The sequence below is a fragment of the Diceros bicornis genome, assembly GCF_020826845.1.
Source record: "Diceros bicornis minor isolate mBicDic1 chromosome 30 unlocalized genomic scaffold, mDicBic1.mat.cur SUPER_30_unloc_1, whole genome shotgun sequence".
NCBI lineage: Eukaryota > Metazoa > Chordata > Mammalia > Perissodactyla > Rhinocerotidae > Diceros > Diceros bicornis.
This window is the reverse complement of record NW_026690899.1, coordinates 5,921,489-5,946,682: the sequence shown is the minus strand read 5'-3', so window position 1 is coordinate 5,946,682 and position 25,194 is coordinate 5,921,489. Positions and strand designations below refer to the sequence as shown.

The 25,194-nt window shown below is 45.3% G+C and overlaps 1 long non-coding RNA gene across 1 annotated transcript; it reads right to left on the bottom strand.

Moving 5' to 3' along the window:
- Window positions 1–20,454: 20,454 nt before the first annotated feature.
- Window positions 20,455–21,265, bottom strand: LOC131402076 (uncharacterized). The gene is made up of 3 exons (XR_009218248.1): window positions 21,146–21,265; window positions 20,843–20,943; window positions 20,455–20,537 (listed from the first exon to the last, which is right to left on the bottom strand). It is a non-coding gene; the product is annotated as an uncharacterized LOC131402076 (long non-coding RNA).
- Window positions 21,266–25,194: the final 3,929 nt, after the last annotated feature.

Here is a 25,194-nt window from a genome sequence, read left to right as displayed (position 1 = left end):
TTAAGTCATAGGTATTATTAGGGAAGGCTTGTCAGTTTGCTTTACATAGAGTTCATATAATAAATTCTATTTTTTAAAATAAAAGAAATGGCTAGATCCTTATTAAATTATTAGGGTACAGAAAAAGAAAACTCCTTCTCTTCCCATTATCAAAAGATAAGAGTCTATAGAAGCATCAGCAAGCAGCACTCAACACAAATGAGAGGATCCCACAATGCAAGTCCCTCAAGTCCTTCCCAACAGGAGATGACGGCCCCTGTGGTGAGTCCTCCCTAATCCCAAACACAAGGAACATTCTGAGCCCCAGCTGGCAGCTCCTCAGTTTCCTCTTGCTGTGTAGGTGTCTCTGTCCCAAACTGTAGTGGATAGATGGAGCCCCATCTAATATCCCCTGCCCTGGGGAATGTGAAGGACCCAGTCTCAGAATAAGGAACACAAAAGTTGTCCTGACAAGCCACCAACAACCCCCAAGCTCCCCTTCTACAGAAGGTGACAGGAGCCAAGGAAGAAAACTTTCCCCCAACATTTCCTGCTCCAGCAAACCCCTCTTATCTGTTGCACGTCCTGCTAATCTTCAGAATATCCTCTACTGCTAAAAGAATCACTAGGAGCCAAGGAAGGCTGGAGCTGGGGTAGAGGCTGAGAAGGATAGAGAGGGGAGAGGAACAAGAGTAAAGGGAAAGATGAGACCTTCCACTTTGTCCGAAACACAGCAATGAACTCCAGAGGCCCCAAACAGCTCCAATCAAACCAGGTTCTCAGGGGTGAGCTGGAGCAGAAGAAAAGGAATTCTGGGCTGATGAGGAGAGTTGGCCTGGAGGAAAGGTGGGTGTGTAGGCTAGCAGCCAAGATAGCCACCAATGGTACTGTCCACCTGTGTTTATGCCCTGTGCAGTCTCCTCCCACATTCAATTCGACGTGAATTGTCATGAACCCAAGTGATCAATACAGTGCTGCAGAAATTACAAGGTCTCACATCTGAGGCTACATCATAAAACACAGTGAAGGTTCCTCCTTGGTCTCTTAGATTGCGCCCTCTCTAGGGGAAGCCATCCACCATGCCATGAGGACGCTCAAGTAGCCCTGTGGAGAGGTCCATGTGGAGAGGAACCAACTTGTCAGCACCAAGTGCTCACCATTCAGTGAGCCACTTTGGAAGATCCTCCAGCCTCAGTCAAATTTTGAACTTTAATGACTATGTATGCTAACATGTTTAGGAGTGAAGTCTACTGCTATCTGCAACCTATTTCAAAATGCATTAAACAGAGATGGATTCTTGGGTGATAAATGGATGGAGGTGGCAAAGTAAACATAGTAAATTGTAACTGATGGAATATAAGCGTGGACTGTCTTCATTAGGGCTGCCCTAGTAAAGTACCACAGACAGGGTGGCGTAAACAGCAGAAATTTACTTTCTCATAATTCTGGAGGCTGGAAGTCCAAGACCAAGGTGCCTGCAGGATTGGTTTCTACTGAGTACTCTCTCCTTGACTTCTAGATGACCATGCTCTTGCTGCTGCTTCACGTGGTCATCCCTCTGTGCATGCGTGCCCCTGACGTCTCTTGGTGTGAGTGTTCTAATCTCATATTATAAGGACACTGATCACATTGGATTAGGGTCCACCCTAATTGCCCTATTTTATCTCAGTTACTTTATTTTAAGTCACAACCTCCAAATAAAGTTACAATAAGAGGTACTAGGGATTAGGGGTTCAACACATGACTGTTGAGGGGACAGAATTCTGTCCATAACGAGACTGTTCACTGTACAACTCTTTCAAATTATCTCCATGCCTGAACATTTTTCCCAATAAAGTGGGTGCGGGTGGTGTGCTAAGGCAGGAAAGAAAAAACGAATGGTTAACAAAAAAATCATGTTGGAACCCCCAGTTGTTCTCTGGAATAAGGATTATCATAGATTTAAATGTAAATATTAAAGCTGTGAAAGTTCTAGAAAAAACCAAAGGATAAATATTTTATATATAATCTCAGAGAAAAGATGTTCTTTTAAAAGTATAACATAAAACAAGAAACGAAATCAACACGTTTGATTTCCTTTCAAAAAATCTGCATGGCAGCAACAAATAGAGGCAAAGACAAATAAAGGAAAAAAGGAGAATGTTGGCAATTCATCACAAAAAGCTAATTTATTAATATTAAGGAACTCTTACCAACCAAAAAAGACCAAGAATCTGTTGGAGAAATGGACAAATGGTGAAGAACAGTTCACAGAAAATACAGAATGCTCTCAGTATAAGAGATGATTCTCAACTTCGCCCACCAAAGGAAAAATAAGTAAAACACCAAGATTCTTGTTTTTATTTATCAGATTAGGAACATTTACTCTTTGCTTAATATGTTGATGTATTAGGATGTAGAGAAAGTGACACTCCCATACCACAGTGAAGAGGGAGGAATTTGAACCACCTCCACCCACGTACAAGAGGACCTTGGCAGACAGAGAGAGCCCAAGGGAGCCCGGGACTTGGCGAGGAGAGACAGAAAGAGCCGAACTGTGGCAGTGAAATTGTAGAAAGCCGAAACCAGACGGAGAGAGATGAACCCGAACCGCTGAGACAAGGAATCGTGGGGAGAGGCGGTGGGAGCCAAAACCAGGCGGAGAGAGACGAAGATAAATGGAAAGAGCCGAAGATGTGAAGATACAGCGGAGGCCAGGCGGAAGGGCCCAAAACTTGGTTGGAGGAGCCGAGCCCAGCCGAAAAGCAGCGAGAGGCGGCGGAGAGAGCCGTGCCGAGGGGCCAGTGGGAAGAGCTGAGAGGTCGCGGGCGGCCCAGAGAAGAGAGATTGTTGGCCGCGCTGCAGAAGGAAGCGGAGTAGCGGATGGCGGAGAATGAAGGCGACCTCGCTGGATGGGGCCGTGGACGCAGAGCCCGGAGACTTCCACGCGTCCGAGCTGCCCCGAGGGAACCCCCGGAGGGTCGTGGACCCGGTCCCCCCTGCCCTCCTCCCCGCTCCTCCGGCCCAACCGCTACCCACGGCGCGAGGCAGTCTGGCTGGACAGCGGCGTGTCCTCCGCCCACGACGAGGATGCGCATGTCCCCACGGCTGCATCCTCCAGACGTGATGGCTCCGTGGAGTCTGGCGCTGATGTCCGCTGCGGGGACTGACGCCGGGGTTGTAGCCTCTAACCCCTGCTGAGCCCGCGGACCCAGCCTGTGGGGAAGGCCGCTGGGGGCCAGTGACCACGCCGGCTGACCGGGGGTCTGGGAAGAGGGCCCCAGCCTAGACCAAGGCTGGAATGAGAACAGTGGGCCCCTCCTGACCATCTCCCCACTTCCAACACCAGCGCCAGGCTCTCTTTCAGGGCTCTTGATTGTGTGCAACAGAAGGATTGATACGGTGATGGATCACGGAGCCTCTGGGAGGACTGGGACGGGCTGGAGCCCCGCTGAGGCTGCTTCTATTAACTGTTGTCCAAATCCATCATCATCAGAGCGTAGGTCCCACCTCCTGGTTCAGTCTTCGTGGGTGCATCTGATCCACAGAACTGTGCCCTGGTTGCAGCGGGGAGGATGCAAATGGACGTGTCTGGTATTTTCTGCTTTTAAATCTGGAAGCTCGTGTTGTCTCCCCCCAGGATCATAAAGTGAGGGAAGCCCTCAAACATAGGATAGGGGTTCAGTGGCTGAGAAACCAAGAAGGATGACAGATGTCTACTAGGAGGCCCTGTACTTTAAGTGTTTTGAGAGTAACCACTGGAGACCTCTTGTGTCAGCAACCTTGGGAATTTCCGCTCTAATTTTTTTTATGTTAAAGTTGCAGCTCTAGAAAGCATGTGTTGGACTTGGCAGTCTTCAGCGAGGTGGCCACTACCCGTCCCAACCTCTGCCTTTTAGGGCCCTTGCTAAGGGATCCAACAGTGTTTACATTGAGAAGACCTAGTGCCTAAGCAGACCTGAGCTGACTGGATGGCAGTGAATACTGAAGGGTGATGGGAGACATTGATGTTGGGCTCTGAAGGTGAGAGTGGGATAAGCAAAAGGTGGACCAGAGTAGCCCCAATATCCATCATCAAATGAATGTATAAACACAAGGTGCTCCGTATTTCTGTACATTGTATGTTATTCAGCCATAAAGATATGAAGGACACGTGCAACACCATGGATGCACCTTGAAGACCTGCTAAGTGAAAGCAAGTAGTCAAAGAAGACCACGTATTACATGATTCCATTTACATGGGATGTCAAATATGGGCAAATCTGTACAGACAGGAAGTAAATTTGTGGTTGTTTAAGGTTGGAGGTGGGAGAAGTGCAGGGGCAATACTCAATTATTTCTCTTTGGTTCTTTTTACAGTTTCTATCTCTTTATTGATATTCTCTGTGAATTGAGACATCATTCTCTTTATTTTCCTGGGTCCTTTGTCCCTACTTTCCATTAGCCCTTTGAGCATATACAAGAGAGTTGTTATAAAGTCTTTGTCTCATGAGTCCAATGCCTGGGCTTCCTCAGGAAAAACTTCTGTCAATTTCCATTCTACTCCATATGAACCGGCTATACTTTCCTGTACCTTCATATCATTTGTAATTTTGTAGTGGTAACTGGACATTTTGAGTATTACAATGTGGTCGTTGTGAGACTCAGATTCTCCTGTTCTCCAGGTTTTGCTGTTGTGGCTTTTTATGAGCTGCAATCATCCTTTTGTTTAGCGACTTTTCAAACGATTTTTGCAAAGACTATGTTCTTTGATGTGTGTGGTCACTGAAATCACTTTTCAGTTATCTTAACAATGAGCAAGCGACCTGACAGAGATTTCTTTAAATGCAAGAATCCAAAACAATACATTTTAAAAAAAGAAAAAATTAAAATCTCTCCAGTCTTTGCAGCTGGTCCCCTGTAGCTCTTCCTTAGACTTCACCCCCTACATGCATGGGGCCCACAAATATGCCAGAGGTGCAAGCCCAGGTCTTCTCAGGTCTTGTCTGAGCACCCATCCAATCCTGGGCGTGCACATTGCACTCCACCTTCCCTGGTAGATGCAGTGGCCATTCTAAGCTTTCATTCCCCAAAAAACTTCCTCCTCAGATGCCTCCTTTCCAGATTTTTATGTCTCTCTCCTGCCCCAGCCAATTGCCCAGTCATCTACCAGTAGCATAGGTCTTTAAATGTTTCATCAGACAATGACACCACTTGGAAAGTCCCTCCACTCTGAGGGGGAGAAATACCTGTCAACTTCTGTGCTGGTCCTTCAGGGACCCAAAAGTCAGATCACTACCCCCCAGTCACATAATCACCCTATTTTAAGAAGCAGGTTAGTATTTGTCTCCTGGCTCGAGGGAGCCATACAAGGATTCTTGGCTGCCATCTTCACATCCTCTGCTGTACCAGAGAATGGCAGCGGGTAGGCATTAAGCAAAAACACCACAGTGCTTTCTTACACAAATTCAGCCACGTTTTCCCTCATTAATCACTATTCTGGATGCTGTAAGTTTTTTATTATATTTCCCAGTTCTGAAACACTTGATTCTGTCAGTTTTGTCCAACTGAACGGTTGTTTCAGTGGAGAGACTGGTTCCGTGAGTACCTTAATTTGCCGATTTGTTAACAGAACTAGGGAGATGTTTTGATACGTCCCTTTGTCCTTTTTCTCTTTCATGTTTATTTTGTTTGGTGGTTGGTTCTCAAAAATTCTTCTTTCATTTTGTAAAATTTATCTTCCATATGATTTAAGAATCACTATCACGATTTCAAATAATTATGATTTTTAAGTTTATTACATTGAATCAAGTACTTTTGAGGAAAACAACTCCAATATTGTTGGTGAAAACAACTCCTCCGATATCGTTAACATTCTGGTCTGCCTGAGCCAGCTCCCAACCTCAACTTGAGGGTAGAGGATGTAGTCGGTTGAATAACGTCTCCCAAAGATTCAAGTTCACCCAGAACCTTAGAATCTGATCTTATTTGGAAACAGGGTCTCTGCAGATGTGATTAAAGATCCGCAGATGAACTCATCCTGGATTTAGGGTGGGCCCTCAATTCAATGACTGGTGTCCTTATAAGAAGAAGAGACGACACAGAGACATGGAGGGAAGAAGATCACATGAAAGACGTAGGCAGAGATTGGAGATCTGCTGCCACAAGACAGGGAAGCAGCTACCACCAGGAGCTGGAAGAGGTGGGGGAGGATTCTCTGCTGTTGATAAACTGTGAATCAATTGTAGGGCTCCCCTTTGTTCTCACTCAAACCATCAAATCCTAATAGTACCTTGTCTTAAAAATTCTGATTATCACGTCGCTTATATGGATGTCCTGAGGATCATGGACCACGCCCGATACCATCATTTAAATTTCTCAGGTCTGCAATTATCACATGTGAACACTTTCATTTTTCAATGTAACTCACTGAAATCATGGTCTACATCTACAAATTCGTCAGGAATACTTTAGAGGTATGGTAGCAAAAACCCAACTGACGTTAATCTAAAACAAAATAACAGAATATACGAGGGAAGAAAAGATGCAATGAGGGAAGAAATCGGCTCATGTTAATGAGACTTGAGGAGTAGATTGTGACCAAGCACAGAGATGCAGCATGCAAATGAGGGTGCAGGTCTTGGCCTGACCATCCCCCATGGCCGCCCTTACTCTTCTCTCCTCCCAGATGGCCTCAGACCCCGTCAGCGGCTCCTACACTGTGACCTCACTCAACTCCACTCCCCATAACTCCAGGTCTGGCAGGTAATAACCCCGTGCATACCCTGATCCTCTTCCTGTTCCATAAAGCGGCCTGTGCCTGGATCATGTAGGGTCAGAAAGGGCCATTTGACACCCCCGTCCTAGGACATCTGGGGGTTGGAATATGCAGATTAGCTCACAATGAGGAATTAGAACACCCTAGTCGTAGGGAGCAGTCAGCCCCACACCAAAGCTGTGGGCTCTGGGAGGGAGCCATCACTGTGTTAAATCCAGAGGCCATTGTCAGGAGGCACAAGGCACAGCTATCCACCTCCACTCACTCTCTGCCCTTCTGTTTCTCAGTCACTCTTTGACCCTCTGAAATGGGCTTCCTTCCCCATGACTGCTAAGACTGCTCTATCAAGGGTCTTCAAGAAAGTCCAGAAAATTCCTTGTATTTGAGCTAGCATTTAGCAAAAAAAGATAGAACTTATGTTAGAATGAGATATAAAGGCAAGCTTAGTGAAGTAAGACTTTTATGTAATCAAATTAATTTAAGGTTAAAAAAAAGCTCTTTACAATAGGTATCATCTTTTCCTGAGTGCAAGTATTCTAAAAAAATATAACTAAAAATACTAAATGATCCCTGCGGCCAAATAACTTTTAATATAAAAGTGAAGTTAAATCATGATAAGCAGAAATTGCAGTATACCAGGACACGTAAAGATCTCCTTTCCTGTCACATGAAACGCGATCTCTCACCCACACAACAGTCTACTCTTCACATTTATGTCTCTCAAAAGAGTTTAATAAAGTACAATTATAAAATGACAAAGCATCACAGTCCAGAGCAAGTAGAGAGAGTGATATTAAATCAGGCTAGTGAAACTGGGGGCTGTTCATGGGGAACCACTTCTCTGGGGCCACACTTCTTGGCTTCTTCAGCAGGACCTTCTCCTATTTTCCATCGGGTCTCAGAACATCCTTCTTGGCTCCTTGCTCTCTGCCTCCCTGGCAAACCTCTCTGCCCTCAGGGCCTCAGCCAGTCTCCCTTGCTTTTTTCACTTTCTGACTCTGTCTGCGGATCTCTCCATAAGTTACAGGCTGTCTGTAGAGTGGGTGGGGGAGACTGAGACCCACTCCTGGGATCATATCTGCCCAGTGTGCAGACTGTGTGGCAGTGGGCTTGAGGCTGGGGTTTAGAAACCAGGCACCAACACAGCCTAGGAATTCACTTGGACCACCTGGTGCAATTATATTTAAGGTAGTTGTGCTATCAAAAGTATTTAAAAGTTCTCCTTCACTGCTGCAGGCCTAGAGTCCCTGTAGTCTCCTGTGTGCACAGACTTGCTGGGGATTCTGCAAGGTCTCCTCCCGTTGACTGTACCTGACCTCATTGCCAGGGTGGGAAGTTATCCTTGTAACTGTCCTCTTGAAAATGCAGCCAGGAAACTGACCTCCTAAAATGCAATTATAGGAAGTGCAGACCTTTCACGATGTCTCTGCTTGGTCTTGGCTAAATGGACCTGTCTTTTCTTCTCTGTCGTCTGGGGCATCATATTTCTTTTGAGCTTTCCCTTTGAAAACAAAATGAAATGTGAAATTTGAATAAAATGTGGAATGCAGACTGCCTGCCATGGAGAATTTTCTCACCTCATTTGGATCTTCCACTCTCCTGTATCCTGGAGAAGTATCTCTCAAACTGCCCTGTGCTTCACAATCATTTGGAGGGTTGTTAAAACACCAATTGCTGGACATCAACCCAAGTAGGCCCGGGGAGGGCCAAGAATTTGCACTTCTAAGTGTTCCCAGATGCTGCTGATGCTGCTGACACAGGCACCACACATTGAAAACTAGGTCCTCGGACATCAAGCTGATATGAGTCAAGGACAGAAAGGACTATGAAGATGGTTGTGTGCCCAGAGCATAGCAATTTAGTGCCTCATCTCTAATGAAATCACGTTCCTCGCAGCAATTTGATGCTCATTTCACTTGCACACCCAAGTGCCATCTTCACTCAAATATTCTCCTGTTCATAAATAAATAACTCACACATGCCATATTCCCATCACATAGTTCTAGCTACTGTAAAAAACCATTTTTCCTCTCCTGACTCTTCCTCTCTCCTCCTACTCCTCCCTGTTAATCTGAGCTCCACCATCTGACTTAACACAATAGACGCTTCTTAGAAGTCAATCCTGCTCTCACATTGCTTCCACATCCACACCCTCTTCTAGGCCATCCCATCCATTTCCCTGGCTTCAAATACCATTAATGAACTCGAAATGCTCATAGAATCAGCATATACCTGGCTTCAACCCTGAGATCCAAATACCCATCTGCCCACTCACCACATCAGTGATAACTTGATGACTCAGCTCACAGTTAGCAGGTCCCAAGTTGAACCAATCGGTTCTCCAAATAATCACCCATATCTCAGGGTCCCCTAATCTCACTTGTTTGTACTGATATCCTGTCTACACCTGAGTGTCATTCCGGACACCCTGCCACCCCCACTCATATATCAGTGAACCATCCATCTACCCTCTTGAATCCACCTAAAGATTATCCAATTTTGAAAATTTCTTGAGCACCTTTCAGATTTCCTACAAAATACCATTTCCACAGAGTGACCTTTCCTTATCCCGCCATCAAAATTAATGTCATTTTCTCTGTTAATTTTTAAAGTTTTTAATTGTATGTGTATTATCATCTATTTCTCTCCTAGTGTTTTTCTCACTAAATTGGATACTCCAAGAAGTGAAGACTGATGTGGACTGTAATGTTTTACACTGCCGTATTCTCTCACTTCTTTGCCCTTAGAAGGTGCACAAGATATTTATTGAAAGAAATTATTCAAACTCCAAAAAGTACTTTCTAAATCTTTCGAACAAATTCACTCAACTACAGTTATACAAATATAGACTCTCTTTGGTGGTATACGGCAATAAATTATCACTAAGATTACAAATCCTTTCTGTCTTAATTCATTTTAAGACTCTAGCCACAATAATCTATTTAAAATGTAAACCTAATAAGTGCACCTTTCCTTTACAATCTCTCATTTCTGTTTTCAGATCCTTTTTAAAAGTGAAGTCATACATCTGACTTCATCCCTGTTGTCCTGCCATAATCATTTATACCATCCCTTTCACTCTCCAACATGTCCCAGTTTGGAGGGATAATTATTTGATCCTCCCATTTATAGAGCACCTATTATAAGCCAAGTTATGTACTAAAATCCATGATCAAGAATTTAACTTAAAAATTCACTTCCCCTGTTTATTTTAATCTTGGTGAGAGGAATGAGTTAATAAAGAGATGGATGAATGTCTAATATAGTGTTAGGTATAATTAGATCCTGTAATAAACAGTAAGGGCTACGCAGAGATACAGAGACAGAGGGAGGGAAGGAGGAAGAACAGTAAGGAGGGATAAAGGGAAAGAAATTACCTACAATTATTTCATTTATTTATTTATTTTGGAGGAAGATCAGCCCTGAGCTAACATCCATGCCAATCCTCCTCTTTTTTTGCTGAGGAAGACTTGCCTTGTGTTATCATCTGTGCCCATCTTCCTCAACTTCATATGAGACGCTGACACAGCATGGCCTGACAAGTGGTGCGTTGGTGCTTTCCCAGGACCTGAACCTGGGCTGCCGGCAGCAGAGCGTGAGCACTTAACTGCTACGCCAGGGGGGCCGGCCCACCTACAATTAGAAGATGCAGAGATTAGGGAAGGACTAACTGATGAGGTGATATTTGAGCACAGAACTGAATGTTTATTTAAAAAGACCAATCACATTGTCGGTAAAAGATTCTCCAGTGACGAGAACAATGTCAACAGTGCAGAGATGAATACTACTTCCACTTCGCAGTGATGTTTTTGGTTAAAAACAAAACAAATGTGTGGCCTATTGTCCCAAGGAAGCTCCCTATACAGAAAAGTACAACACCTTGATCATTACTTAACAAACATTAACACCTAGGAAAAAACTTTCAATAAGGTCTCTTCTTGTTTTAAGAGCTACTGCCTGCTCACTTAAAGAGGTTTCACAGAAGGACAAAGTGTACAAATGGACACTCTTGATGTCCATATGGATTCCACACTCACCAGAATAGGCTGGCTTGGAAAATAGGCTGATGCAGGTTTCTCCATGGCTTCAGAGTTGTCATGCTCACACCACTCCTGATATGCAGACAGCCCGTGGAATGCTGGAAAATGCAAGGACTTCTGCCTCTGATTCCCCTTTTATTGAGGAAAGGAGTGGATAATCCAATCAGTGGATAATCCAGGGGAGACATCCTGTCTCTTATCAATGGGATTTGAGAGATTCCTAAAGATTTATACCTAAAAAAATAGTGTTGGGTTATTGACACTGTCAGATACAGTTGGTATGAAAACATTTAATACAATTGTGTGGGGAGGTGGTATTTGCAGTTTCTATCAACATTTTAATGTTTCCTTTTTCTTCCACTAATGATACTTTCTCTAAAAATAGGAATGGAAGTTTATATGTACAAAAATGTCCATACCACATATGTTTTAATAGGAAAAAATAGAGACTGTGTAAACGTTTATCAATGAAAGAATGTCCAAAATATTTATTAACAATTCTCTAGAATATATCACACAGCCATTAACAAGAAATTAGTATTTTGTGCATTTACATCTCATGTAATTACCAGTAAACTTGTAATTATTTCAACCGTCTTACTCTTTCCCTTCCCTTTGACCTGAATAATTAATGTTCCTTTACTTTCTTTACTTCACTGATGTTGATTTAACTCTTTTGTTATTCTGTTATTTCCTCTATAAACTTATTACTTGGAATCACCTAGATATCTTTAATTGCACTAATGGTTAAATTCTGAATCCTTAATACAGTCTAATATGAATAATTACTTTTACCATCTCCCCCAAATGCTAATACCTTCAACACTTTCAATTCTATTTTTAACCTTCCTGACATTTGTATTACTGTTTTTATGCATTTCATTCTACATATATTTTAATCTCCATGAGAGATTTATAGAATTACTTCCCAAAATAAAATTCATTTATATTTATTTACAAATTATCCTTTCCTTTCCTCTTCAGTCCTTCCTGCATTTCTGGTTTTCAAGCTGGGTTAATTTTCCTTTGGAGGTGATAACTTACTGCAGTATTTTGTCTAATTCAAGGCTGCTAACAATGAAAAGTTTCACTTTAAGATTTTCTAGAACATTGTAATTTGGGGCACTATTGTTGCTGGGTGTAGAATTCTGGTTTGACATGAGATTTCTTTTAGCATTTTAAAAATGCTGCTCTGTTGATGTCTATCTTATTTTCTTTATGGTTAGAAATCACCAATTGGCCTTTTTCTGGCTTATTTGGCCTCTCTTGTCCCTAAAATACTTTACATTAACTTTGGTTTTTAGACCATAGTTTAGTTCATTAATATTTCCTGTGTAGTCACTCTGCTTAGGAAATGTTGAATTAATTGAATCTGTGGATTGATGTCTTTCATCAACTTGGAACGTGCTTGGGTATTTTCACTTCTGATATCAATTCCTCCCTACATTCTCTCTACTCTCCTTTTAATCACACCCCATGTGTCTTTTAATTCTACCCTGAAATTTCCAATGCCATTGGGCCTATGGATTTCTTGGGAGATTTGCTCGTGAACTGTCTTCCATTTTAGTAAACCAGCCTTTTGCTGGAATCAAGTCCTTCTTAATTACTTAAATTCTTAATTTCAGTTCTAACATAAACACAATATATCGCTTTAATTTATTAAAAAAGAGATAGCAGAGCAGTTTGACAATGAGAAAATGATTTCCTTTTGATGCAATAAAGCTCAAATTGATGGTAGAATATTATATATTGGATCATATTAAGATATATGAGGAGCCAGTATTCATTAAAATTCACCAGCAAGACAGAGGGGGCCGAAAACCTGAGTTTCTTGTTCTTTGTACTGATGTGGACTGCATTTTGAAATGATAATATTTATATTTCTTGAGTTAAAGAAAATGTTATAAAATCCGGTTTCATCTGTTTGTATTTACTTACTTTAACATGTGTTCTGGAAAATTTAAATGACATAGGTCACATTGTGATATCTCTGTTGATCTTGTTTGGATAGAGCCATGATATGATGGTTAAATTTAGCTGTCAACTTGACTAGACACAGGGGTGCCCAGATAGACTGTGAAGCATTATTGCTGGGTGTGTCTGTGAGAATGTTTCTGGAAGAAATTATCATTTGATTCCATGGTCTACATAAACAAACTCACCCTCACTAGACTGGGTGGGCATCATCAAATCTGTTGAGAGCTCAATAGAACAAAAAACAAAGAAAGACTGAATCAGTTGTCTCTTCCTGAGCTGGGATGTCCATCTATTCCTGCACTTGGACATCAGAGGTCCTGGTTCTCAGGCCTTCAGAATTTGACTGAATTATATCACTGGCTTTTCTGGTTCTCCAGCTTGCAGATGGCATATTGTGGGACTTCTCAACCTCCATAACCTTGTGAGCTAATTCTTACAATAAATTTCCACTTCTATATGTTTATATATATTCTATGGTTGTATTTCTCTAGAGAATCCTGACTAATACACATGGATAACAAACTGCATATTAAGTGCACATGGAGGAACTTTCCCGAGGCATAGGAGGCTCCCCCAATCCCCAGGAGGAAGCAACTCATCCCATCCAGGCAGCAGGCATGAGCACATGCAAACACACACACACACACGCACACACACACATACACACACAAGTAATTTGAAAATGCGCTCAAGCTCAAACTCTCACTCTCTGCCTTATTGTTCATCACAGCAGTGATTTCTACATGGCATGTTATACATCCTTTGCCATTTATGATCTCTTTCCACCCACTAAAACTAAATCAAACAGGGGCAGTGAGTCTATTTAGTTATTTTGTAGATCACAGGTTTTACACCAGAGCTTTGCTAGTAGTAAGTGCTCTAAAAATAGAATGACCAAATAGTTTTCCCTCCAAACTGGAACATATCAGGGAATGAAAAGGGTAATATTAATAATTATGATAAGACAACAGGAGAAATATGTGCTGAAGACAGAAATGGAGGATTTAAAAGTTAAGATGAACTGATCACTTTTGCATTTTAAACAGATCATTGTGACTAGAATCTCATGATTGGATTACGAGGAGAAAGGATTTGGAATCTTAAGCTACTCCTGCTAATTTATTGCAGTGTAGCACCTAAAGGTGGTATCTTTGCACAAGAGTAGTTAAGTGGAGTGGCCGATCCCGTGGCTTAGTGGTTAAGTGTGTGTGCTCCGCTGCTGGCGACTGTGGTTCAGAACCCCAAGTGGGCTTCTCCAGCCATGCTGAGGCCGAGTCCCACATACAGCAACTAGAAGGATGTGCAACTATGACATACAACTATCTGCTGTGGCTTTGGGGAAAAAAAAGAGGAGGTTTGTCAATAGATGTTAGCTCAGAGCCAGTCTTCCTCAGCAAAAACAGGAGGATTAGCATGGATGTTAGCTCAGGTTTGATCTTCCTCGGGGAAAAAAAAAAAGAATAGTTAAGTGGATGGATTTAAAATATTTCATGAAGCAAAGTTTTAGTGTTTGAATTTTATATGTATATGAATATAAATTATATATTGTACACATAATATATGTGAGCTCATTTTGTGTGCAAAGCCATATGTGAACACTATTGTGGGAAAATTTGGAAAATCCACATTAGTCTTGTCTTCATGGAATATCTAATTTAGTGAGAAAGAACTAAATCTTGAAAGAAATAGATAATAATGCACATATAACTAAAATAGAAAAAAAATCAACAAGGAGGAAAAATGGAGTTTTGTGATTTAGGTTACTGGAGCAGGAGTGTTCATTGTCTGGAAGTGATATTTTGTATGAGGTCTGAAAGGTGATTAGAAATATATCAGAAGTGGATAACCTGTAGGTAGATTCAGAATGGTGGATGGATGGTTCATTGCTATGTGAGTGTGGGGTGGCAGGGTGTCCAGGGTGACATCCAGGGGTAGACAGGTTGTTACCAAAAATAAGTGAGTTTGGGGACACTGAGAGAGAAGCAAATTATTTGTGGAAGTGACTTGTTCAACATGGGACCTGGTCATTGTGAGTTATCACTGATGTGGTGAATGTGAAGGTAGATAAATGGGTCTGGGTTTCAGAGTTAGGTCTCTGCTGATTCTTTGGACATGTTTGGCTCATTAGTGGTATTTGAAGCCAGGGAAATGGATGGGGTTGCCCCAGAAGGAGGGTGCAGATGGGGAACAGGTGCCAGAGCAGAGCTGACTTTTGGGAAGCATCAGTCATTGTGGGGTGATCATAAAGAGAAGCCTGGAAGTTGCTCAGGAAATTTAGACAGGCAAGAACAAGACAGTGTAGGGTGGTGGATCCCAAGGACAAATGGTCTTTTAAAAGGACATTGGAGTCCGCAATGTCATGTGCTACTGCAGAGCATGTCAGAAAAATCATGAAAAGTCCCCAGTGGATTAGTAAGAGACACGGCTTGTGAGGTTGGCAAGAGAAGCATCCACAGAATGGGGATAGTATTGGGTGGGCACTGTGGAAACAGAGGCATTGGGATATATGTGAACTTTTCACAATGGATTCCTGGCAGGAGGAAGAGAGGAGGGGCGTGGAGGGTGAGGACTATTAGGAACGCTGGCTGAGAGATTAGTTTGTAGATGGTAGAGATTTGTGCATATTTGAAACTTGAGGGATGATTCCAGTAGGGAAGTTATGGAAAGCACAACAAATATTGAGGGCATAATGTCATTGAAATGGAAGGATAAGATAAAAATCAGAGTAATTTCAGCCAAAAAATCTATTTCTTTGGATATAACAACAGAAAAGGTGTCATAAATGAATTCCTTATGAGGAATATTTGTAGATCTGATGACTAGAGAGTGAAATAGTTCTTGTCTGGTGGTTAACAATTTATCTGTGAAATATCGAAGAGGTCGGAATATAGAGATTTATGGAACTCAAGAAATGGAAAAAATGAGCAGAACATTCAAGAAGCATTAGAAGAATGCATATAGGTCCATTGGTTGCTGTTGATTCTCTGTTGGGATCCACAGGCTTCTGGTGCATTCTCTGTTCAGTGCAAGTGTCAACATGACATTGCAGGTATTTGAAATCATCTGAAGTGTGCAGGGTGGATATGATGGCAATAAAGTATCTGGGACTATGGTCAGTGGATGATTGAAATGATGGACTGTGAATCAGAGATTACTAGAAAGGATTAGGAGAAGAAAAGTAAGAGGCTTGTGAAGATATTCTTATGGGAGTAATCTTGTTTATTGAAGAACGGTTATTTAGAGTGGATTTCTTTGTGTAAAAACTGGAAATGTGGAAATTTGTGTTGGGAATATGGTGTTTCTGAATTACTGACTGGTGAGCAGGAGTATTTTGGGTGAAGATAGGATCGGGGTGTGGAAGTGAATGACTAAGGATGGAGTAGTGAATAATTTCATTAGAGATGAGGCCCTGAAAGGAGCTCTGGAGTCCTTGGAACTCTGTGTCCCAATAAGAGTGTGCTGTGGGACACGAGCATGTGTGTATTTGACCATGACAGAGAGAGGAGGAGAGGACCGTCCTGAAGCAAGATGGCGGAGGGAAGTTGGTCTGGATTTGACACTGGATAATGACCTTGAGCTTTCTGTCCTTGTCTCACATCAGCTTGATGATGTCACTGAATCCTGTTCTCCATGTGTGGTCCCTGTACCAGCAGCTGATCATCACCTCTTAGAAATGAAAATTCTCTATTCCTTCCCCAGACCTACTTGGTTTCAGATCCAGCAATCTGAGTTTTAAAAACTCTCCAATGATTGTGATGCACAGTGTGATTTGACACACATGTTTCCAGGGAGAGGAGGAGGGTGGAATAGCCACGTGAACTGAGAACGTTCATCCACCATTTTGTTCAAATTTCACATTTTATTTTGTTTTGAAAGAGAAAGCTCCAAAAATATTCCCCAACTTCATAGTGGAGACAGTAAGACCATGAAACTAAACCCAATCAGAAAACTGATGATCTATGCACCCTGAAGCCTAAGCAGCTGCATATTCCAGAGGCCAGTTGCTGGAATAACTTCCCATCCTGGTGGTGAGGTCAGGTGCAGTCAGTGGGAGCAGACCCTGGAGAAGCCCCAGCAAGTCTGTGGATATAGCAGACTGCAGGGACTCCAGGCTTGCAGCAGTGAAGGAGAACTCTTAAGATCTTTGGAGTCACAAATACCTTCAAAACAGTCACACAGGCTGGTCCATGTGAATCCCTAGACCATGCAGGGGCCGAAGGATCTGCACACCAGCCCTGATCTCACACTGGCTCGCTGTACATATTGGGCAGACATGAGTCCAAGAATGGGTCTGGGTCGCTCACAGACCCTCTGCAGGCAACAGGCATCTTCTAGATATATCAGGAGAGAGACACAGAAAGTGAAGAAAAGCATGGGAGAGACTGACTGTGGTCTCGAGGACAGACGAGATTGCCGTGGAGGCAGAGAGAGCAAGGAGCCAAGAAAGGCATCCTGAAAACAGTGAGGAAAGCAACATTGGTGCTGAAGAAAAGGTGAGTGATGCCGTTGAGAAATTCCCCATTAGACAGGCTTGACTCTCACAGCATCTCTTTGTAACGTCCATCATGATCTTGACCTTTCATGGTAAACCTCACTTTTTATTTACCATGAGTTTTCTCCTTTTTATATTAAAATTGATAGGATAATTGAAGCTGAGGAATTAGTGTTTTGAACTTACATTTGTTTTTTCTAGAACTTACACTCAATGAAGTGATGATATCTACTAGAATGAGATTTGTCTTTGAATGTATATTAAATCCGATTTCATAAATTTTTATTATGATTTTGTATCTAAATTTTTTTTTTTTTTTTGCTGAGAAAGATTTACCCTGAGCTAACATTTGTTGCCAATCTTCCTCTACTTTTTGTGTGGGTCACCATCACGGCATGGCTGCTAATGAGTATTGTAGGTCCGTGCCTAGTAACTGAACCTGGGCCACCAAAGCAGAACATGCCAAAATTAACCACTTGGCCAGGGGCCAGTACGATTATTTTGCATCTAATTATAACGTAAAATCCATCAGTCTTTCTCTTCATGGTCCCATGGTAATTCAGACATAGGTGATTTCTATATCATGAATTAAGTATCTCTTATCTGTTACTTGGCAAACTTGTGTAGCTTTGATTTTGGAATCTCAAGAATAAGCATACCCGCTGGGGTCATTATTTTCCACTTAGAGAACCTTGGCAACAGGCTCATTACCTTCCTTCCCACACTAGATCCAGAGTCGTGGAAATGTGTTCGCCTTGCACACAGTGCAGAGCACATAGGAATTACTCAACAAACATGTGATAAGTGAATAATTGGTGGCATCATCAGGTCATTCACAGAGGCCAGACAGAGAGAGCTTCCTTAGGTCAAGAAGGAGAAGCATTCCTTTATATTTGTGATGTTTTAATTTGTAACATTGTAATGTGAACACCAAGTATACTGTTTTTATCAAAAGTGTGTTCTGAAGGTTTTCAAAAATCTCTAAAACTCAGAGTAGAGAAATATCAATCTTTGTGAACCTGTTACTTGCTTCAAACATTGTCAACTCGTATACCATCTGACTTTGTTTATCCTCATACCAAGACCCCAAGAATTAACCAGAGGAGATGGGTGAGAGCACATCATTTCAGCTGTAAATATTTCAGTTTCTCTTATAGATGAGGGATTTTTTGAACACAAACACAATAACGTTATCACATACAAAAATAAAATTGTCATTCGGATAATCAACTTTCTAGTCAGTATCCAAAGTCTCCCAGTTTTGTCAAGGTTATTTCCTGGTTTTACATTTTATTTGAGTCAGGATCTTAATGAAACCCTTCTTTGTAATTGGTTGATCTGTTTCTGAAGTCACTTTTAATCTCTTAGTAGTTCATGCATCTTGGGATTTGGGTGGGATTTGAGTGTGTGTGTTTGTGTTGTCTACACCGATGTGTGAATTCTTTCTTTCCTGGATGGCAGTGCCTTGAAAGGAAGGGCCTGGGCTGTGGGAACTAGGATTTCTACTCTGCTTCTGGCTGAACTGAAAAGGCCTCCCTGGGTGACACTTGCAGCCTTCAGAAAGGAGGGGGAAGAGGTACCAAGGAATTCAAGACAATGGCCCTTGTCTTACAGGGTGTTTCCAGGGCATGATGTTCAAAATGCCGGGTGCTAACCCTTTAGCTCCAGGTCGTGGAGTGGGTTCTCGGCATGAGCTCTAAGCAGTGACTTTTAACCACCCACCTGGGGAGCATTTCACGATTTTAATTGGTAAGGTTGTGTCTGTGGTGTCTAAGATTGGTGGCATTCCCCTGCTGGACCCACTTCTTTACCTGCCCCTCTCCTGCCTCATCTTTCAAAACTCCCAACAGGAAAGTTTCACATCCCTGTAACACAAATCCATATAACCACAGCACAGACTGGGGAAAAGAACACAGCTGTCCCAGGGGTTACGTGCTCTATTCCCTCAGGCCCAGCTGCCCCTTTGGGACAAGTCAGTAACAACACGAGTGAGTGTGTAAACTAGTGATTGTCTGAGACCAGGGACCTCAGAACCACATGGGCCCAGATGTCACCCAGGGCAGCAAGGGACGGTGTGGGTCATTCAGTGGACAGGATTAAGGTCTCTTGTCTTGGCAAACCAGAGTTTCCCCTGATCCATCAGGCCCAGCTGGGGAGGAATGGCTACGGTGTACCTGACAGAAAGGCTAGGGGCCTTCTAGGGAATTTTTGCCCAAATAGAATCATACAAAGCTGTGCAGGGATGCTGGAAATCCTAGTTCACAGGTAGCAGTGAGGTTTATGGAACAAAGTCCTGTTGTAGGTTTAAAAGCTGCATCATGAATCTTTCCCTCTGGATATAAAACAAGCGGGAAAAGGACTTCCAAGTGCATGGGCCAGGATCACAGGAGGATTCCAATCTAGGCAAAGTGTGAACAGGGAGCCCTAGAGGCGACCTGATGGGGATGTCCTGTGGGCCCTTAGTCCATCTGCACATGGTCTTCCTCTGTCCTTGTCCGTTACACATGCAAACATTCATCGTTTTTCATTTATTTCTTATTTAGTGTTCATGCAAATCCAGAGACTGGTTAGAAAATGGCAAGTTCCAATATCTGATCAAAGAAACCTCAACAAGAGAAGCAAAAAACATTCCTTCTTCCTGGAAAGCTGTAGAAAGACAGCCACTGTCCTGGGGAAGGACATGGTCCTGGTAGGTGCTATTTGAAAGACACCCACACTTCAGTGGTTATTGTTCTGCCTGGGAAAGTCCCTCCAACCTCTACCTCCAGGGAGATCTGAGGGGCTGTCTCTGCTCCTGGCCCAGGTGACCCACACAGAAATGCACCTGTCCTCTGAGGAAGGGAGACTTGAAGGTTTCATTCAGTAGCCAGGGTGGAGGCTGGCCCTCCTCCCTTCTCCCACATACAATAAGCTGTGACCATACACAAGTTCTTAATTCAAGGAGGAAATTGAGATTCTGTGTCTCATTTACATGAGCATAAGAAGTGAAAGAACCACACCACAACACCCAGGCTGTGACAGAAACAGGATATATTGTAAGAGTCAAATCTACCATTTACTATTAAAGAAACAATATCACTCCTCCCCAATGGGTTAACAATCGCTGGGGTGCAGATTTCAGGGAGTTGGACGTGGTGGTTCCCTCCCTTTGGGACTTTAGGGGAAACCAGGGAAAGTCTTAGGATGTCCTCCTCCACTCAGGGTGGGAAGAGCTGGCCCGGTGCACTCCAAGGGCGCCAGTGTCCCTGCTGGTCAGGAGGAGCTGCACTTGTGGTCTCCAGAGTGTGACGGCTCATCGCCATGGGCGTGGCGGCTGAAGAGAAGAAACAGACTATTTTGGGGTCCCTCCCTGAGATTCACGGCACACCTCCCTGCCCCCTACACTCTGATCCAAACCCTGTGCAGAGTGCTAAGTCCATCAACAGCACCTCATTTGTCCCTGATGCAGGAGGCATCATTTAGCATCACCCATTTCAGAGGAGGCAACTGAATCCCAGAGAGGAGAGGGGAGCAGCCTGTCCCAGGCCTGGTCAGCAGTGGAGCTGGGATCCAGGCCCATGCTTAGGCCGAAGGTGTGCTGAGCCCCTGGATTCAGTCGCTGCTGGTCCCAACACTCACTCGGCGCTAAACTGGAGGATGTCTGGTTCCTCTTTCTCTTGAAGAGCCGCATTTTGCTCGCCTTCTGGTGTGCGGACTCCAGCTAGCAGGAGACCCAGTAGCTACAGGACAGAGTGGACCTGTGAGCTACCAGGAGCCACACCTCAGGTGCCCTTCCCAGAGCCTGCCAGCAGCTGAATCCCAGTGCCCCATGGGCCACCCCGCTACGAGTTCTGAGGCTGATTAGCGAGCCAGACCACAGGCTTTGGAGCTGGCCATCAGACGGAGTCTGCCCTGCCCTCACCCAAGTCCTGCCCCCCTCACCTCTCATGGAGACTGATGGGCTCCACGGCCTGGAACCAGGCCCCAAATCGCTCTTCGGGCTCCAGGTCATACGCATTTGCAGCCTGCTGGAGCAGCTGGATCCTCCTGATGACTTTTAATTTCTGGGAGGAAGGACAGGATGCAGACAGAGTTTGGGTGGGGAACCCTGCCAGGGACTTGTGCGGATTGAGGATTTGGTCTGGGGTCTGTGTTCACTCGGGTACCCTCCTTCTTTCCCACTCCATTCAGGACTTGCCTGTCCTCACAGTTGGCTGGAATTAGTTCCTTATCCAGGAAGGTGTCTTTGATGTCAGCCCCTCACACACACGCCAACGTGGTGGGATTCCCAGCTTTGTGGATCTGACTCTCCCAATGAACGTAAGACCCAAGGGATGAGGCCAGAGAAAGTCTTGCCAGGGGAGGTCTGTGATTTCCACTTCCCCACCCTCCCACAGCTGCTCACCTCATACCATTTCTGGAAGTTGACCCGATTTCCCTGGAAGGGAGACAGCTAATGTCCATCAGAAACAGCCCCCTAAGCCCATAACCAACCCCCATTCCACCCCTTCTCAGTCTGCAAGAACATCAGGGACCAGCAGAGGGCAGAGCTTCCACAAAGAGAACTTGACACTGGGCCAGGCTCTGGGCCCCAGAGCAGGAGGAACAGGGGAGCTGAGGCCAGAGACCTTATGTAACACACCATCTCTGATGACAGATGGGGAGACTGAGGCCTCAGGGAGGAAGGGACAGCTGGACCACAGAAGTGCTTCCTCACTTGCAGGGGCTGATGGCACTCCCCCAGTGGCAGGGCCTGAGGGGGAGGCTGAGTGCAGCTCAGATACAGCCTCCTGCAGCTCTGCAGGCAGGCAGCTCTGAGCTTCACTAGCCCAGGGAGCCTGGTGGGGGGCTTATGCGGATCATCTATTCATGCATTGCTAAGATGAGCCTGACTCCCCAGCTCCCAGGGGTGGCCATGGGGCTCTCATGAGAGAAGGTTTGCCAGGTACTGAAAGCTCAGGGCCCAGTGCAAGGCTCTCGCCTCCCAAACCTCAGGATCCTGCTCCTTGGTCCCACCTCCAGGCTCACTCACTTTCAGATCATCCTCCATCCCAATGTTCAGCAGCTTCAGGTGATAGAGGAACATGTCCAGGAAGGGGACGACACCCTGTGAATTCAGGGTGGGAGTGGTGAGATGAGTCCCACCTCTCAGGTGCCCCATGGAACCTCCCCCAAATCCCTTCACACCAGCCTCCTGCCCACCACAGACTCCCACAGAGAGCAGCCTAAGAGCCTCAGCGGCCTGCCCCCAGTTGCCCCCTCCAGGACCACTCAACTTCCCCAGTCACCTCCCAGGGGCGGCTTTTGGCAAATCCCAGAGTATGTGCTCCCTGCCCCTCCCCTCCCTAATCCATCCTGGGCACAGCCCTTCCAGGCCTCATCCTGGTCACTTACAGGGCAGTCATTTCAGGCTCTGGGGCTCCAGGAGCTGGGCTGGAGGAGGAGGGAACCCTCTCTTAAGGAGATCTCAAGCCGTGAGGAGAGAGACCCCCCTCCTCTAACACCTGGACCCTCCACCTCAGGCCCCTTCACCTGCTGCTGCTGCCTCTCCTGGGCTCCCTGGGGATCCATCTCTAGGGTGGCCCACACAGAGGTCACCTCCTGCAGGGTCAATGACAGGCTCAGGGAGGCCATGCTCCCTTCCCCGTGTCTCCCAGGCCCTTGATCTTGGACCCTGGACATCTGGTGTCTATGGCTGATCCCATTCCAGAGTGCTCTGATTCTAGATCACTCCCAGCTCCAACACTCCCTCCTCTGTGCTCTCAGTCCTGCCCAGGCCCCTAAGCCTCTCTCCTCGTCAGGAAAGTGTGAGGAGGACTCCCATGCCTCCCATGGTCCCCTGAGGACTCAGTGTCATGTGACTGTCACCAGTACTCTCCCCTCCCCCCTCGAGGAGGAGCACAAAGCTAATGTTCATTCCTCTCCACCTTGTACCTCATCACCCCTATGAAACTTGCACCCCAGATCATCTCCTTCCATTTCCCAGATGAGGAGACTGAGGCCCACAGAGGGGCAGTGAATTGCTCAGGGGCCCACAGAGGAGACCATCCCCCTTCCCAGCCAAAGGGCCTGGCCCCCGACCTTCACTCCTCCTCCAGACACACCTCTGACCAATGTCCTGTCCTCTGGACTCCCGGGGTGTGTTGTGGCCCTCAGTCAGCCTGAGCCATGGATTGGGAGGCACAAGGTGTCCCGGGGTCCTATGCAAGTGGATTCTGTGTTTTCCAGCCCCCTGGGATTCTCTGACACCACGCTGGACCTGAGGCCATGCCAAAGGCCTCAGCTCCCTAGGATCCCCTCATGATGGACCCTGCACAGAACTCCTCCTTTATTCACTCAGGAAGGATCCCCCTTGTGCCACATCTGAGTGACAGTGTAGGGGGTTACCACAGCGCTGTGTAATGGTGACATTTGCATCCTTTTTTACTTGGAAACTTCTAATGTCCTGTCAAGAAGGTCCATTAAGAATCTGTAGGTTCCCCGATAATTCTCATTGCCATCTGGGGCATATCCTTGTCAACAAGGCACCGGGCGAACCTCACTGGTTTGTCAGCAGTGACCACTATCTGGGTAGAGTGCACAGTCCCAGAGACCACACAGTTCTGTCCCAGATCCACCATTTGGCCCAAGGCTGGGCAGCCCCTGTGTCCAAAAGACCTGTGTGACCTCACACTTCCCATCCCTGGGGCAGGCAGAGTGCCCACCCCTGCGAGGTGCAGTGAAGACAGAAGGAGCAGCAGAGGCCTGGCTTCCTGAGGACAGGCTGGGCTGCTGTAGGAAGAAAGGAACCCCCACCCACTCCATCCACCCGCCAGCCTGGAGGAAGAGGGCCAGCTGATGTGTCCACATGGAAGCCAGAGACCTGCTCATTCTGCCAGCTCTTCACCTCCTGGAAGAGTCCAGCCGACATCATTGTATCCCGTGACCAAGGCCTCCTTCCCCAAACAGTCCCCACCTGCCCCTGCAGCTCACACGCCCCCGCTTCCTGTCAAGCTGGACAAGACAGACCGTTATTTCTCAGGGACCCTTAAGTGAAAAACTTCCCAAAGCACATCCTGCCTGGTCCCTCCCCACCTCACTTCCCCTCCTTCCAGATCTCCAGCCTCCACTCACCTCCTTGAGCAGCTTCCTGCTCTCCTGCTGGCTTGTTTTCATCAACATTTTAAGTTTTGTCCAGTTCTTCCTGAGGAGGGAAAAAAAGAAAGAAACACTGTGGAGTTGTTTGAGGGTAAATCTCTTTTGTTTGAAAACCCAGAAGATCCAGACAGCCTGGATGAGCGTTTTCACTGTGTTCTCTGAGCCCTGAGGTGTCTGGGACTGGGGAGGGGGCTCTCCTATTGTCACCTGGGGCCTCCATTCTCTTATCTTCTCAGCAGCTGTGATTTAAACAGTCTTAATTACATGTGGACAGAGAGTTCTTTTGTTGAAAACACTTGAAAATCTTCAATTTGGCTCAAGCCAGGATCTGTCACTTAGGGAAACTGATTCCTGAAGCAGAACCACTGGCCTAAGTTTTCAGAAAGACTCCAAGCCTCCAACCAGGTCAGACCCTATTGCCAGGGTTTGCTGTCTCCCAGGAGGTCTCAACTGACTGAAGGGCAATGTTAGCCCTGTGGGGGGTGTCTGGTCCACCCAGATGTTGCTCAAATGGACAGAGGCCTACCCACCTGGACACCCATCTCCATGTCTCTTTTAAACGTTGAATGGAGGGGACCTGCAGAGCCCAGAGGATGGCATGGAGTGAGGAAAGGATCCTCAGGACCTGGCATTCCTGGGGAAGGGAAGAGAATGAGCTGTGAGGGGGAGCTGGAGCCCTGCTTCCTCTGGCTTCTGTCGCCTCATTGACGTCTCCTGTCCTGGATGAGACAGTAGCTCAGGGAACCTGGGAAAGGCACAGCTGGAAACTGATGTAGAATATTTCCAGGGAGGAGGATTTTAGCTCAAGGTAAGGAAGGAGCCCAGGAAGGGGTGAGATTCCCACCACTGGGACC